Source organism: Quercus suber, unplaced genomic scaffold, assembly GCF_002906115.3.
Source record: "Quercus suber isolate HL8 unplaced genomic scaffold, Cork oak 2.0 scaffold_281, whole genome shotgun sequence".
Taxonomy (NCBI): domain Eukaryota; kingdom Viridiplantae; phylum Streptophyta; class Magnoliopsida; order Fagales; family Fagaceae; genus Quercus; species Quercus suber.
In genome coordinates, this window is record NW_027069737.1 from 53117 (window position 1) to 59808 (window position 6692).

The following is a 6692-nucleotide window of genomic DNA, read 5'->3' on the forward strand; positions in this document are numbered from 1 at the left end:
GTTGCGATCCATCTCGTCAGTCTTTGCACCTCATTCACTATCCTCGGTGAAGTCATATCAGTTAGGATGTGTGCCCTTAAATCCTATTGTATGATACTATGTATGACTTAATGTTATAATTAATAAAGTTGTTTTATTATTATTAAAAATAATGGTAACATGAATATTTGAACATTATCATATAGTCCATGAGATGCATAGTATGTGATTTATGTGAAAAGTCACAGAAAATATAAATCACAAGTTCTTTGTAAACTCAAAATTATAGTTCATAGTAGGTGATAAAATTGGGCATTTCATCTGCGAAGACTATAACATATCAACTAAGATAATTTGTCTTGATCATGGAAGTGGAGACTTTTAGTTCGTATGTTGATATGTTTTAAGAGTTAAGACATATTGAACTAGACTGCTGTGAGATTTATTATTCTTCTAATGACTGTCAAATGAATAATAAATCTCATAACTTTTATTTACATGAACTCTTAATCCTAAATGGATAATGGACCTAATCATGAAATATAGGTTGCTTTGATATAGCAGGAGTGAAATCTAAAGTCACGATCAAAACCTCAGTATGTTGGGCAGCCACATTTAGTGTTGATGGAACATATATTCTCAAGATGGAATTCATAATATCTTAACGAAGATATAAAATATTCACTTGAGATAAGTGTAATGGGTTTGGTTATTCAAAGTGTTAGGCCTAACCACTTTAATAAGGAGTTACTAAAGTATATATTTATGAAATTGGATTTCATAAATATAAGATGAATAACTTAAAGGATTAAACTAGGTACTCAAGGATTAAGATGTAGTAATCTTCAAAGTGGCTGACTACATTCAAGACTTTGTATTACTATGAATATTTTATGAAGGGGTTGCATGTATAATAAAGTCTTGGAATATAATTTATTAATAAGGTCTAGAGTGTAATTTTATTTATATAGTGGTATTAAATATTAATGGTAACTTTGGACTTGTCAAGAGTTAATAGAAAAGCCCAAGGCCTATTGGAGCTAGTATTTTAGTGGTCCCTTTTGATCCCACTTCAAGCCACACACTAAAGCTCAATTGGAAAGGCCCAATAGGCTAACCCAATTAGATAATTAGTTAGTTATAAAGGGAGAAACATACAGAATTTTATTTTTAAGAGAGACATCATTGTGAAATAGTGTGTATGTGTGAGTGAAGCCACTCGATTATTCTCCCTTGAAAATTGATTGAGGGACCACACTTCTTGGGCATAAAGAGGAATTGGAGTGAAGATTAAAAGTGTTCCCAAGTACTTCTAATCTTTTGTTTTGAATTTCACCGCACCAAGATACGCTATCTTGTTCTTAAATTCTAAAATTTACATAGTGCATGCGTTTTGTATAAGATACAAAACTATATTTTTCAACAATATCAAGTATAGCTTTTACCTTCTCTAGATTCGCCTCAATCCCTTGTTAAGAGACCATGAAACAGAAAAATTTCCCCAATGAAAGTCCAAATACACATTTTGTAGGATTGAGCTTCATTCAATAATTCCTCAAGGTATCGAATATCGAATATCTCTTGAAGGTCTTCGAGGTGAAACTCTGCCTCCTTACTCTTTACGAGCATGTCATCCATATAGACTTCCATATTGCTGCTTATTTGCTTGCTGAATACCTGGTTCACCAGTCTCTGGTACATGGCCCCTGCATTCTTTAACCCAAATAACATGACTTTGTAACAATACAAGCCCTGCCTAGTTACAAATGCAGTTTTTCCCTGATCTTCCTTATTCACGAGAATCTAGTTATAACCTGAAAAGGCATCCATAAAGGTTAGTAGTTCATGTCCAGTTGTTGAATCAACGAGCTAGTCAATTTTGGGAAGAGGAAAACTGTCTTTCGAGCATGAATTATTTAAATCTGTGAAATCCACACACATCCTTCATTTTCTGTTGAACTTCTTCACCATGACTACATCGGCAAGCCATTCAGGGTAGTAAACCTCTCAAATAAATCCTGTAGTTAGGAGCTTCTCTACTTCTTCCATGACCATTTTGTTTCACTCTGGGGCAAATACTCGTCACCTTTGTTGGATAGACTTCTTTGTTGGTTTGACATTGAGACGATGCTCTATCACACCACCATCAATTCCTAGCATATCTTCATGGCTCCATGCAAAGCCATCTAGGTTCCTTTTCATAAACTTCACCATTTCCTCTTTCAAGGATGATTGAAGCTCCTTTCCTACCTTGGTAGTTTTTGAAGGATCACCTTTTACCAACTCCACATTCTCTACCTCTTCAATAGGCTTTGTCCGCTCTTCCTCCACTATACAAGTGTAGTTTTCTTTGGATGCTAATACTCCTTATTAACATTCCCTGGCTAAGAGTTGATCTCCACAAATTTCTTCAATCCCTTAAGGGGTCGAAAATTTCTCCTTTAGGCAGTATGTAGAAGTTGCAGCCTTAAGACAATTAAGAGTTAGTCGTCCAAGAGTCACATTGTAAGATGAAGGGTAATCAATGATTAGAAACTCTACCTCCTTTGTTACCTGTGCTGGATAACTCCCTGTTATGATCGAGAGGGAAATGATGCCATTTGGGAATACACGATCCCCACTAAAACTGACTAGAAGAGATCCAAAAGGTCAGAGTCGTTTTGGATCCAACTTCATTTGCTGGTATGCTCTCATGTAAATTACATCTGCTGAGCTTCCATTGCCTACCAAGACCCTCTTGGTATTGTACCCTTCAATTGTTAGTGTAAGGTTGACTTTATTCAATCATGTGTTGGCTTTATTCCGTGCCAAATTTCTTGTAATTTAGCAATTAGATACCTTGTATTTAGATGGGAATCATGTAAGGGTAGTGTGTGAGAGAGTGTGAAGAAATCTTAAGAATTGTGTAATTCAAGGGAGTCTCACGACTGGATCTCGCGACTTACAAGTCGCAGGAATGGCACACGTGAGAAGCATGCAAGGGGAGCTGAAGGGTCACGCCAGCTAGAGCACTACAAGACAAAACTTCCAATCTGGCCAGGCAGTTAGCTCGCGACTCAAACTCATGACTTGTTCCAGTTGCGAGGTTGAGTCTCCAAAATGCCCTATTTGGTTGAAATTGACCTTTCGCATTCCTCATACACCCTACTATAAATACCCTTATACCTATAAAATCTGGAGAGCTTCTAAAGAGAATTTTGAGAGACAAACCCTAGAGAAAAACATGATTGGCTCATCCACAATCTTTATCCTTTGATTCTCTAAATTCCTCTACTCTCACCCTCTCCATTGATATATCCTTTAGAGGTACATTTAGCCAAATTCTTATCTCACCATACCTATATCCTTGAGGGGGTATTTTTGAACATGGAAATAGTTCAGAAGGGACCAATTTCATTTTGGTTGATGTAATGGGCTATTGCGAGATCTAGTAAATTAGAAAAGACAATGTTCGGCGTAACCCTGTTAGAGCAAGAAGGTTGGAGGGCTTAGGTGCATTGGGTAGATTAGGCTTGGAAGGTCTTCTGCTATTCATGTATCCCAACTTTATTCTTTAGTGGATTGTTGATCGCTGGAAGGGTAGCAGAGAGGAATTTAGAGTGTTATCTTTCTTCCCTTTCTCTTTACCTTTTAATTACTACTGTGTTGGTTATTAATTATGGTTTAGAGTGTGTTACCAATTTGGTTATAGCTTATATTTCATTTCCCGCACATATATTGTTTGACTATAAGCTGTGTTTGTAATTTTATATTTGGGGATCTAAACGTTCATAGGTGTTTTACACACTATTTGAACTTTCAGTTAGCATGATAACAAGCAGGTCATCATGTGCTCAAGAGAGAAAATGATGTCTTCATCTCCTGAGCTTCGATGCTTTGCTATTGAATGCTTTACATGAACGCTATTGACTTGCCTTTGAAGTGCCTTTCTCAAGGATCTATACGATCCTTCTTGTGACTGGCCCACTAGTGATCACCCTTATTTCACCTATGGCTTGTTTAGGACATTCCCAATTATCTTCTTTGTGGTCGTCATTAGACTTTTCTTCCATCCTGGGGTGGGACTAATAGTCTTTCTTGAAAAAATTTTGAAGTTTCCCTCTTTGAATTAATTTCTCAATTTGTTCCTCCAAATCACAACACTCGTTAGTGTAATGGCCATGATCCTTGTGGAAGCAATAGTACTTCTTTGGATCTCTCCGTTTAGAGGATGAACTCAACGGTTTAGGCCATTTCAAAGTGGGATTATCTTTTATCTACATTAAAATTTTGTCTATAGGCATTAGTAAAGGAATAAAATTCAATTCTTTCTTCGATGATGCTTCTGGACTACTCTTGCTGGCCTTGGTGTCAGAAGAATTATCTTTGCGATCTTTCTTCTTGCGCTGCAAATTAGCATTTTCATCTTTCTTTCGTTTGCCCACCAACCCCTTCACAATTAATGCATCTTCTCCATTCATATACTTCTGAGCTTTGAACAATAGATCTATCATTGAAGTTGATGGAGTCTTTCCCAATGAGAATATGAGATCAAGATTATTCAACCCTACTTGGAAGGTCGTCATTATCACCTGGTCATTAGCCTTGTCAATCTCCAACACCACTTTGTTGAAGCGTTTCACATACTCCCTTAAGGTTTCCCTCTTTTGCTGCTTTATAGTCAGCAGATATGAAGTGGGCCTTTTATGCTGTTGGCCTTTAATAAAATTTTAGACAGAAGAGTCACTCAACTGTTCAAAGTTTGCAATTGATGACGCGGGCAGTTTACTGAACCATACCCTTGCAGCTCCACTAAGGGTGGCTAGGAAAGATCTACAGATCATTTGGGGTTTGTTGGAGGTTCAATGTTGTCTTGAATGCCCCTATGTGATTTAGAGGATCTTTAGTACCACCATAGATCTCCAGCTATGGAAGGCAGAATTTGGGAGGTAGGGGACACTCCAAAACACTGGCAATGAAGGGTGAGTTCGTCCTTTAGATCCTGTCGTCAAGGTTCATAGTCGTTTTCCCTTTCATGGAATTTTTCATTTCATCTAACTCCTTTCTCATACTTCTCATCATCTAATCATTGCATAGGTCAACTGTGCAGTATGCTCAGAAATGTCTCTCCTGCTATTTTCTGGGCTTTTGGCTTTGTCATCGTTATTGTTACGGTTACGCTATGACTAGGACGTATTAGTGCCCTTTGGATGTACTTGCCATTTCAAATCTTCATTTTGCTTCATCAGCTCCTGCAAGTTGGTTGTCAGTGCTTGAATTTGTTAGGCCATTACCACTGGATTTGGCGGTGCAGTCGTAGTTGAGTCCATGGGCTTCGAGGAACTTTATCGATAAAGATATGATGTTTTGTTGAATTGTAGCTCATTGATTCCCACAAATGGTGCCAAACTAATAAAACAAGAAATTTCCTTGTCAGTATGTTCCTCATCAGAACTGTTGGTCGATGGATGCTCCTGTTTAAGAGAAAACACCAGATAATGAAAGAACTAGTTTAGGGCTTGCCAAGGACCCTCGATGCTTAAGTTAGCTTAAAATTCTTTAGGAATCAACAATTTGTAGAGTAATTTTTGCATATCGTAGAATCATGTGTACTTACTTGTTCCATTTGGCTTTATATAGCCTATTCGTAAGTAAATGCATAGCCTGTTGGCTTTCTCTTGTGTTGCACCTAAGCTGGAGATTAAATGGCTTAGTTATGGTCATTTAATCCTATCACTTAATGTTTGTAATGGTCATGCAATGGTTAGAAGAGGATGTTTGTAACGGCTCCATATCCGTTCCTCATTTGCCATTAAATGCAGAGTTTATTCTGACGTTAATGTGCTTATAGTCATCCATACTAATGATGCCCCCTTGTGTGGACAATCATTATCTGGACAACCATTTATCACTACTCGTCAAATATAATATTTTAATAGACTTAAGTATACCATTGCTAATACCCACTTTTTCACAACTTGGCCTACTAGCAGAAGAAGCCCAACAATATGAAGAAAATAGGAAAAGAAAATAATAAAGTAAGGCCAGCAAACTAGAATGGCAGGAATAAAGGTCAGCATGCCCACAAGAATAATAAGAGGTAAAGAAGAAATAAATGTGCCGAAGAAGCCCAAGTAACAAAGTAGTAAACTCATAGGAACAATAAGAGGTAAAGAAGAAGTAAATGAGCCAGGGAAGCCTAAGAAATGAGTTAGTAAATTCATTGGGTTGGCTTAAAAGCAAATAAGCCCAAAGGATTTAGCAAAAGCCCATGGGAGTAAAAGAGGTCAAGAAGAAGTAAATGGGCTAAGGAAGCCCGAGGAATGAGATAGGTTGGCATAGTAGGAATGCTGGCCGGTAAGGCCTAAAGGAGATAAGGATGTGGAAAATGGGCTGACATGGTAGGAATGTTGGCCAATAAAGCCCAAAAGAGATAAAGATGTGGAAAGTGGATTGGCATAGCAGAAACATCAACCACGTAAGCCCACAAGTAACAAGAAAATAAAAGAGAGGTAATGATATAGTAGGAGCAATATAGTGTCATGGCAAGATCCCCAGCCAATAAGCCCATGGACGCAAAAAAGAGGATGGGCTAAGCAGGAAGTAGAGGGCCTGTACCCAAGCAATGCCCAGTCTAAAGAAAAGATGGAAGACAGAGAACGTGAGCCCAAAGGCGCATGTGTCTTTCACGCTGCAAGAGTTTAACACCTACCAGAACGCACAACAGAATTAGA